This window comes from Sinocyclocheilus grahami, unplaced genomic scaffold (genome assembly GCF_001515645.1).
Source record: "Sinocyclocheilus grahami isolate Dianchi unplaced genomic scaffold, SAMN03320097.WGS_v1.1 scaffold742.1, whole genome shotgun sequence".
NCBI lineage: Eukaryota > Metazoa > Chordata > Actinopteri > Cypriniformes > Cyprinidae > Sinocyclocheilus > Sinocyclocheilus grahami.
In genome coordinates this window covers 281-10,656 of record NW_015505921.1, presented here as the reverse complement: position 1 = coordinate 10,656, position 10,376 = coordinate 281, and the positions used below count along the sequence as shown (strand labels likewise).

Here is a 10,376-nt window from a genome sequence, read left to right as displayed (position 1 = left end):
CGACCAGGGTTTAAAGGCTGAATGAATGACTGACAGCCACAGCGGAGAAAAGAGTTTGTGTGAACTTTAATGTAAGGACTTAAATATTCATATGTAGCTCACATTAAGCTATCGTATAGGCTTCAGAAATAACATAGAACAATTCTCACAATCGAGAAAAAAATAAAAATAAAATCTCGTATTTGGATCGGCTCTCTCTGTCTGGCAGTGGCAGCAGATATGCGATCAAATTTCTAATTTGAGGCTGTATTACGTCGATTCTGGCACCCAACATCACAACAAGATGATATTTTAAGCTCCTCATGTAGCAGAACCTGCGCTGGTTTGAATGGGCCGCCTCCAGTTTCCCCTTTGTTTTGCTGCCTCCAGCTAGCGCTGTGACGTCGCTGACCCTAGTTACCTGTGGTTGGCCTGGCCGTGCGTCACTCAGAAAACAACAGGCCAATCAGAAGAGAGGCTCATGAATATTAATTAGACAGACCAAACTCGACCTGTTCTCAGCAGAGCTCCTGCGAAAGGAGCTGTAAAAATATATCGAGATGGTTTTTGGTACTTATACCGCAGATATATATTCTTAAGGACATCAAAACCTCAAATAAAACTCCAGAAAGTTGTACAATATGGGACCTTTAAAGGCGAGGAAAAGAGGGAACGCACCGCCCCCGCGGTGATATCGGTATTGTCACAGGTCGATTAACCGATGGGAAAATTTCCTCACCGTCACAACCCTAATGGAAATAAAACGTTCAAATACAATAAATATCTTTAAAGGACATTCTCTCTCAAAAAAAAATTTTTTTCCCCTTCTCATTTACTAAGCCTTTTTTCACTTAGTTCATTCCTGAAAAAAACAACTTATTTTTTTCTTCTGGCCGTTGACAGTATTTTCTGATTTATGGAGTGATAAAAAAAAAAAAAAAGATTCAAAATCTTCTCTGTAAAATCCTTTAACTCTGTCAACAAAATTAAACAAGAATTTTGAACCATGCTTTATCCAAAAGTAATGTACCACAGGTAACTAGAGTAATAATTAACTAATAAATATCACCATACTTTCCCCACAGACAGCTGTTTTATATTACAAGCTTTCTGATAGGTCATGTTTAAATATGCTAAGTAACTTATCTAATTGAATATGCTAATTAGTGCATATTCAATTAGATAATAGTTAATTAGCATATTTAAACATAACTCGTCTGTCAATAAACTCAACTCCTTTCTGAATAAGCATTGCATAACCTCATATGTGCATGTTTGATGGCAACATGTTAAAATTAACACCATTTACCTGACGAAAATAAACCAAACTGGTAAGAATGTATTCTGTTCTCCACAGTCCATGTCCATTAGCTATCGAGCTAACACAATGCTCACTGGCTCCGGTCTCTATCTTTACTGAATACGCTAATTGCAAACACAGTCTTCATTTCTTACAATGATTGTGAGTATAGACAATGAGTTAAACGGACTCCAAAAGGTGTTTGTTGCACATTTTCTAGTGTGTGAGAGATGAAATGAGCGTAAGGCACAGGATAACGGCGAAATATGCAATCTTACGGATATCGGTTTAGGCTAAACCACGAGATCCCGCGATTACGTAAAACGGCAACCGCTGAACCTGACCAAACACTCATTTATTATCCACCCACTGTCAAAACAATGTAGCGGAAACATGACATGTGGTAAGAATAGATGCTAATCCAGAATCACGTGGATTACTGTAAATAGCTATATTTATAAGCGAAGGCCCGTGTAAACACAGCATTCAGTTCAGCTACCTCAGCTAATAAGCTACACTGGCTAACTTACCCAATTGCTATTTCAATCGAATACACGGCTGAAATCCAAATTACTGACAAAGAAAACGCCCAAAACTGCACATGGCACGAACTAACCACCAATTAAGCACCCCAAACCTGACTGAAAACACGAAAAACAGCTCAAGCCAAAGCTACACAAGGCTAGTCGGGCGGCTAAATGCTGCAAACGTGCTATCAGATTAGCAGTTAGCAGCAGTGTGCGGTCCACACCCAGACACGAACACATATTGCACGCAAAAAATGCGCTATTCTGCAAGCCACAAGCGCAAAATAACAAATACAAACTCATTCTTACTGTGTCTCGGCTATCTTCATCTTTTCTTAAGAAAATGCTTGATTATATCCTCGGTCGCCATGTCGACCGTTACAACGGGTTGCCGAAGTAGTTCGGGAGTACAACCGGCAGCGCGAGGAAGAGAAGAAACGGTCGAGTACCGGGGCGCCTCCTCTGGCAGCGCTACATTATGGCTCATGCTGAAAACACATGCAGCGATGGATCTCTCTCTCTCTCTCTCTCTCTCTCTCTCTCTCTCTCTCTTTTTTTAAACATGAAAGTCACACTCTCTCTCTCTCTCTCTCTCTGTCTCTCTCTCTCTCTCTCTCTCTCTCTCTCTCTCTCTCTCTCTCTCTCCTTTGTTAAACATGAAAGTCACAAAAAGTGAAAAAAGTCATAATTAGGCCTATGAGAATAAAAATCACTATTATGAAATTACAAGATTTAGTCATATTTATGAGATGGAAAATAAATTGTCTAAAATGTTCTGTGCTTTTAAGCATTTAAAGGCACAGTATGTCATTTTTGCCGCTAGAGGGCGCGTATTCAAAATAAACAAAGAGACAAAGGCGTAGTTTGATGACGCCGTGGCCCGTGACTGAGTGTGGAATCATGGGAGCTGTCGTCTTTATCCCCACAGCCGATGCAATCCGAGAGGACTCGGGCAGAAATCATGTTCATGGATGAGCTAATGATTTATTAACGGAGTAGAATGAAGCAGGGTGAGGCCAAAAGCCGTCGACACACGGCTCGAAAGCAGCGTAGCTTTTATTATGCCACAGTCGACCTCTTCCGCTCCTTCCGGTCGTGCGTATGTGGGGGGAAAAAGCAGCGCTGTTTTATCATACTATATACATTTGAAAGTTCTGTTATAATGCTACTCTGTGTGGTCGTCACCGGTCTATTAAAACACACAACATATTAAAGCGTCTTTGGTGTTTCCATGTTTTCTACAAAACCGGTTATGACGTCATTGGCAGGCGACACAATGACACTATAGACACGGTCCGTGTCACTAGTTAAAATTGCTTATTTCTTTGGATTTAAACATTCTTCGAATGCAAAATGGTTTTTGGATATTTTAATAAAAAAATCTTACATATTGTGCCTTTAAGCAGTAAAGCTGAGCGAATAGGACTTGATAGCACAATCCCTTAGAATAATCGGCACATTGTTGACATCTTGAGTGGGGAGTAGGGGTAATCACTTCATTGGGGTCATCAGGTGGGCCTTCTTCCTTGGTGTTTCGTTGATAGGCCTATGACACCTCCAAAGGGCTCAACAGCGACAGCTAGCATCCCAGATGCACTCCCCTCTGCTTTTACCCCTCTAGGTCATTTTCAGCCCATCTGGTATCCTTCCTTTTTAGCCACAGCCAGTTGCTGCTTTGCTCAGCAGCCTCTGACAGCAACCTAACTGCTTGTCGTAAGGCCTGTCCTCTGACTCCCATCCCCTTCAGTAGCCTGGTTGTTACCATGGCTGCAAAACCTCTGCACCCAACCTCTACAGGGAGCAACTGGGTTCACCAGCCCCGTTGTACTGCTTCGGCTATTAGGTCTGAAAACTTCAGCCTTTTACATTAATTTGCTTCACCAATTGTAGCCTCCCATGGCACAGTTAGTTCCATGATGAGCAAGGACTTTTGTGAGGTTTCCCACAGTATCAAGTCTGGCCTGAGGTTAGTTGTAATTATCTCAGGTGGAAAGCTGAGCTTCTGGTCCAGATCAACTTGCATTTTCCAGTCCTGGGCAGTGTCCAGCAGTGTTGTTTTTATTTTTGTAGTTTGCTTTACTGGAAGCTGTCCTGCTCTTATGAAGACAGTGGCTTTTGAGAATCCAGTCGTTGGATTAGTGCATTAGGGCATCAGTGGTGATTCTCCTTCCTTCCAGGATAATCATCAGTTGTTTTAGAACCTGATTGTGCCTCCAAGTGTAACGTCCTTGGGAAAGACTGGTTTTGCAGCCGACGAGGATATGCCCTCTGTCTCTCTCTCTCTCTCTCTCTCTCTCTCTCTCTCTCTCTCTCTCTCTCCTTTGTTAAACATGAAAGTCACAAAAAGTGAAAAAAGTCATAATTAGGCCTATGAGAATAAAAATCACTATTATGAAATTACAAGATTTAGTCATATTTATGAGATGGAAAGTATGGAATTCTCTTTAAAAGGCAAATTATAAGATAGCCTAAGTGAAACATATTTCTAACCATTTTTGTGAATTATTAATATTAATTGTTAATATTAATATTGGATTTAAAAATATCTGGAAAATACATTTTTTCACTTTTATGTTTAATTTACATTACAAATTACATTATCAAAATGTAAAATAAAATCAAAATAAATTGTCTAAAATGTTCTGTGCTTTTAAGCATTTAAAGGCACAGTATGTCATTTTTGCCGCTAGAGGGCGCGTATTCAAAATAAACAAAGAGACAAAGGCGTAGTTTGATGACGCCGTGGCCCGTGACTGAGTGTGGAATCATGGGAGCTGTCGTCTTTATCCCCACAGCCGATGCAATCCGAGAGGACTCGGGCAGAAATCATGTTCATGGATGAGCTAATGATTTATTAACGGAGTAGAATGAAGCAGGGTGAGGCCAAAAGCCGTCGACACACGGCTCGAAAGCAGCGTAGCTTTTATTATGCCACAGTCGACCTCTTCCGCTCCTTCCGGTCGTGCGTATGTGGGGGGAAAAAGCAGCGCTGTTTTATCATACTATATACATTTGAAAGTTCTGTTATAATGCTACTCTGTGTGGTCGTCACCGGTCTATTAAAACACACAACATATTAAAGCGTCTTTGGTGTTTCCATGTTTTCTACAAAACCGGTTATGACGTCATTGGCAGGCGACACAATGACACTATAGACACGGTCCGTGTCACTAGTTAAAATTGCTTATTTCTTTGGATTTAAACATTCTTCGAATGCAAAATGGTTTTTGGATATTTTAATAAAAAAATCTTACATATTGTGCCTTTAAGCAGTAAAGCTGAGCGAATAGGACTTGATAGCACAATCCCTTAGAATAATCGGCACATTGTTGACATCTTGAGTGGGGAGTAGGGGTAATCACTTCATTGGGGTCATCAGGTGGGCCTTCTTCCTTGGTGTTTCGTTGATAGGCCTATGACACCTCCAAAGGGCTCAACAGCGACAGCTAGCATCCCAGATGCACTCCCCTCTGCTTTTACCCCTCTAGGTCATTTTCAGCCCATCTGGTATCCTTCCTTTTTAGCCACAGCCAGTTGCTGCTTTGCTCAGCAGCCTCTGACAGCAACCTAACTGCTTGTCGTAAGGCCTGTCCTCTGACTCCCATCCCCTTCAGTAGCCTGGTTGTTACCATGGCTGCAAAACCTCTGCACCCAACCTCTACAGGGAGCAACTGGGTTCACCAGCCCCGTTGTACTGCTTCGGCTATTAGGTCTGAAAACTTCAGCCTTTTACATTAATTTGCTTCACCAATTGTAGCCTCCCATGGCACAGTTAGTTCCATGATGAGCAAGGACTTTTGTGAGGTTTCCCACAGTATCAAGTCTGGCCTGAGGTTAGTTGTAATTATCTCAGGTGGAAAGCTGAGCTTCTGGTCCAGATCAACTTGCATTTTCCAGTCCTGGGCAGTGTCCAGCAGTGTTGTTTTTATTTTTGTAGTTTGCTTTACTGGAAGCTGTCCTGCTCTTATGAAGACAGTGGCTTTTGAGAATCCAGTCGTTGGATTAGTGCATTAGGGCATCAGTGGTGATTCTCCTTCCTTCCAGGATAATCATCAGTTGTTTTAGAACCTGATTGTGCCTCCAAGTGTAACGTCCTTGGGAAAGACTGGTTTTGCAGCCGACGAGGATATGCCTTAGCATTGCTGGAGTTTGACAGAGAGGACATGATGGATCTTCTCCAATCCACTGGTTTAGGTTCTTGGGTGTGGGGAGAACATTGTAGGTGGCTCTGATGATGAAGCTCAATCTGCTTCCTTCCATCTCCCAAAGATCCTTCCAGGTGAGCTTGCATTACTCTAGATTTTCCCAATTAGTCCACTGTCCCTGTTTGGACTGCGAGACAGCCTTTGTGCATCTCTCTGCTTCCTCTTGCTGCAGGACCTCGGCTACTATCAGTTTTCTCCTCTGGGCAGATGTTGCTTTGTACCATATGGGTCGGCTTGTCCCAAGTCCAAAACCCCCTCTTCCCTGCTGTACCTGTCCTACAATGTCTCCATGCCTGAGATCAGATTTTGCTTGCTGTATGGCCTCAGTCGGGGTCCACTTCCTCCCAGTTGCCAACCTGGGAGAAGCGCTTGTACTATAGCATCTTGAGACTCGGTCAGGGTCAATATTATGAGGCATCGCGGGAGTCCAAGCCACTTCTTGAAATACGAACTGATTGTTCTCTCCAGCTTCTCGATTTTGGTAATGGGGACCTTGTAGACTGTTAGAGGCCACATTAGACGAGGGAGCAATCCGAATTGCAGGCACCACAGTTTCAGCTTGCCAGGAAGCAAGGTATTACTTATGCTTTCAAGGCCTTTGATGGTAACTTTCCTCATTTGGTCACTCGGATCTGAGTCCTTGAGGCTTGCATTGTACCATCGCCCTAGGCTCTTATCTGGTATCTCCAACACCGTTGGAATGGGTGTTTCATCGATGTGGAATCTCTGGTCTACGAGTTTCCCTCTGACAATGGATATGCTTCTAGATTTACTGGGTTTTAATTTCATACGCGCCCATGTTATGTTGGCATGAAGCTTTACCAGTAGACATTTGGTACATGCAATGGTTGAGGTCAGGGTGGTCATGTCATCCATGTAGGCACGAATAGGAGGAGGACACTGTCCAGACTGCAGACGGTCTCCTCCTACTACCCATTTGGAAGCAATCCGAATTGCAGGCACCACAGTTTCAGCTTGCCAGGAAGCAAGGTATTACTTATGCTTTCAAGGCCTTTGATGGTAACTTTCCTCATTTGGTCACTCGGATCTGAGTCCTTGAGGCTTGCATTGTACCATCGCCCGCTTTGAATGATCAATTCCATTGCCATGGTAAAGGCTAAGGGGGAGATGGTACACCCTGCCATTATTCCCACTTCCAATGATTGCCACAATGTTGTATACTCTGTTGTTGTAAGGCAGAATTGCAGATCTTTGAAGTAGTTTCTGACCAGATGTGTAATGGTCGTTGGCACATGGAAGAACTCAAAGGCCGTCCATAGGAGAGAATGGCGGACGGATCCAAAATAATTGGCCAAGTCCAGGAATAAAATATGCAGATCTCTTCCTTCCCTTGTCTCTTCCTTCCCAAATCCCTTGCAGTCTGGATTTGATGCCATATCATGCTAGTATGTTCTAAGCATCCTGTGAAGCTTGGTGTGCCAGCTTTCTGTATCGACGTATCAATCAAGTTGTTCTGTTTCAGGTATGTTATCATCCTTTGAGCAACAATGCTAAAGAAGATCTTTCCTTCAACATTCAAGAGATTGATTTGTCAAAATGGCTGATGTTCGAGGCATCCATTTCCTTTGGGATTAGCACTCCCCCTGCTCTTCGCCATGTTTTTGGGATGGTTTGCTTTTTCCAAGGCACTTTCATTTTCCTCCACAGGAACCGAAGGACCTCTGGAGCATTCTTGTACAGCTGGTATGGAACTCCGTTTGGTCAGGGAGCTGAAGCTGTCCTTGCCTTTCTCACAGTTTTCTCAACCTCACTCCACCTTGGAGGGCTGTCATCCAATTGATGTTCTGGCTGAGGAATGGGTGGCATGTCTGCTGGCATCACCCTCTGCTCATGTCTCTGGCTATCTGTGTGTGTTGCTCTCAGGTCCTCCAGTTCCTTCTTTGACACTTTAAGTGACCCACTCTTTTCCTTTGTAAAGAGAGCTTTCACAAAATATGAATATTATAGTAAATATTAATTTAAACATTAAATATTAAAATATAGTACACAGAATAATACTTTTAATTTAACAGATTATTGTTTTGGGTGGCATATGTAATATTGCATACAATTGGGATAAGATGGAGTGCATATAAGTGAGTTCACTGCAAAAAATGATGTCTGCAAATCTCAACAAATATGGCTCATTAAAATAAACAGATTTTACTTAAAACATTCAGTTTGGCACATTACTTAATTTAAAGCTACAAATGTTACATAACATATTGAGTTTATGGTTTACTTTTATTAATAAAGAAACACAAGTAATTTTGAGTAAAGTCAACAATAATAAAAAAAAAAATGTAGTCAAATTAACAAATTTTTTTGGGACCCAAGCAGATGTCTGCCCTCAGCAAATATGGCTCATTAAAATAAACAGATTTTACTTTAAAAATTCAGTTTTGCACATTACTTAATTTAAAGCTACAACTGTTACATAACATATTGTGTTCATGGTTTACTTTAATAAAGAAATACAACAAGTAAATTTGAGTAAAATCAACATTTTAGTACATTTAATACAAAATTTTAGTCGAATTAACACAATTGTTTAGGATCCAAGCAGATACCACGTGACGAACTGGATTAACTTTGAAACGCTCAATTTGTGGTGGCCATTTTAGTAAACCAGATCTCAGAAGAGGACTGCTCATCCACTGTGAAGGTAAGTAGCTATGTATAAGGTAAGTTATGTGAAATAAGTAGAACTTTTCTTTATCATATATTTTACTAGATATCGAATGAACACTTAAACATGTACGTGCATGCCGGAGTCACTGCTCTTGAATGATTAACTTTAACTTTGATTAGAATCTGTATATTGAATTCATACAGTAAAGTCTACTGAAGTTTACTGTTTACTGAAAATCCCGTTTACTTATTTTAGCATTTAAATCTTAGATGTTCACTGTCATTACTGTCATGCATTTTATTTTATTTTTAATATTAATATGAATTTCTATTTCTGTTTGTACTCAGGATCACAGGTTGATTGTCTTCCTATCAGAGAACACTGACAATCTGATTGCACATTACCACATTACCAGGTGAGTGAATATGGTAAATTTTGTGTTGTTTGCTTTGAAATTACTTTTATAGTAAGTGGAAAGTGCAAATTTGAAAATACAACGACTTATCTTATAATAAATAAAATTAAAAGTTTTTTTGTTTGTTTGTTTGAATGATTTGGTCAGATTAATGACTGCTTGGATGTCTCCATCAGTGAGCTACATACATGTTTTAAAGTTGAGCCTGACAACCAAAAAAAGCACAATATGCATTTTATTGTTTTGTGTTATAGGACACTGATTGGGAAATAGCCCAAGAAGACCCTACAAGGGGGCTCTCCAGATGGCAGTCCTTCAGAGGCAGAAATAGACTTGAAAGGTGTTGAGGTTCTGTCAGGATTGTCCAGTGTTGCAATGCATGTGTTGCCGGTCTTGGCTTGATGTATTCTGCAAAACTGAGTTACCCCAAGCCACTGAGGTATACATTTGATTTTTTTTTTCCAGAAAATTCTGCTTGACTTGACTTGCAAAACTTCTAACCCCTGATTTACACTGCACACGTCTGCAACGCATTACGGCTGCGGCGCGGCCATCGGAGCTGATCAGGGCCACTCTAGTCAATGCTGTGTTACACCATCCGTGCCACGGCACGTTTCAGAGGCGGCTCACCGCGCTGCTTCACTAAAGATAGGCGCCTAATCTATTTTTGATAGACTGCATCCAAGCCGCACAGCAAATACAAAATAAAAGTTTAAAAAATTTTCAATTTCGAAAAATAAACACACTGTGCAGACTCCCGATTGTATTTCACATCACTATATACTTGTTAAGATGCCAGAAATAGATGACGAGAGGTTCATCCTCAAAGTTGACAAACACACATTGTTATATGACACCACAAATCCTTTTTACAAGGACAAATTCAAAAAGGACAAGGTGTGGAGTTTAATTGCAGGAGTTGAATGAGTGGAATAAACAGAATTAAACTGGACAAAATGTAAACATTTAGCCAACCATGTTAGAAAAAAAAAAACCGCTTTTGATTAACCTTTATGATTAAATGCATATCTGCATGGCATTCACTTTGTATATCTTGCTCGCATGTACTCAGTCTTCCTCACTGTCAGTACAGGCGCTTCTTACCTCCAATATACTGAAACACTTCTGGTGTGAGTTGGCACTGTGTGGAGGACAGAACAAAACTTGTAGGAGCCATAACGCGTCACAGACGTGTGCAGTGTAAACAGGGGGTAACTTTGAATAACAAGATGTTTAATTTTTTTTAAATACTTGTTAAGTGTCTTGTTAATGCATTTTTAATGCCACAGAACATTGCAAAACTCACACATGCAAGTCA

At 41.0% G+C, this 10,376-nt stretch overlaps 1 protein-coding gene across 5 annotated transcripts in view; it reads right to left on the bottom strand.

Moving 5' to 3' along the window:
• The window catches only part of rc3h1b (ring finger and CCCH-type domains 1b), a 31,113-nt gene extending 28,859 nt beyond the window's left edge, over positions 1–2,254 (bottom strand). For all 5 annotated transcript variants that reach the window (XM_016245032.1, XM_016245035.1, XM_016245036.1 and 2 more), the window contains exon 1: positions 2,116–2,254. The gene's annotated coding sequence lies outside the window, so the exon portion shown is untranslated. The remainder of the gene's footprint in view (positions 1–2,115) is intronic.
• Between the last annotated feature and the right edge of the window lie 8,122 nt (positions 2,255–10,376).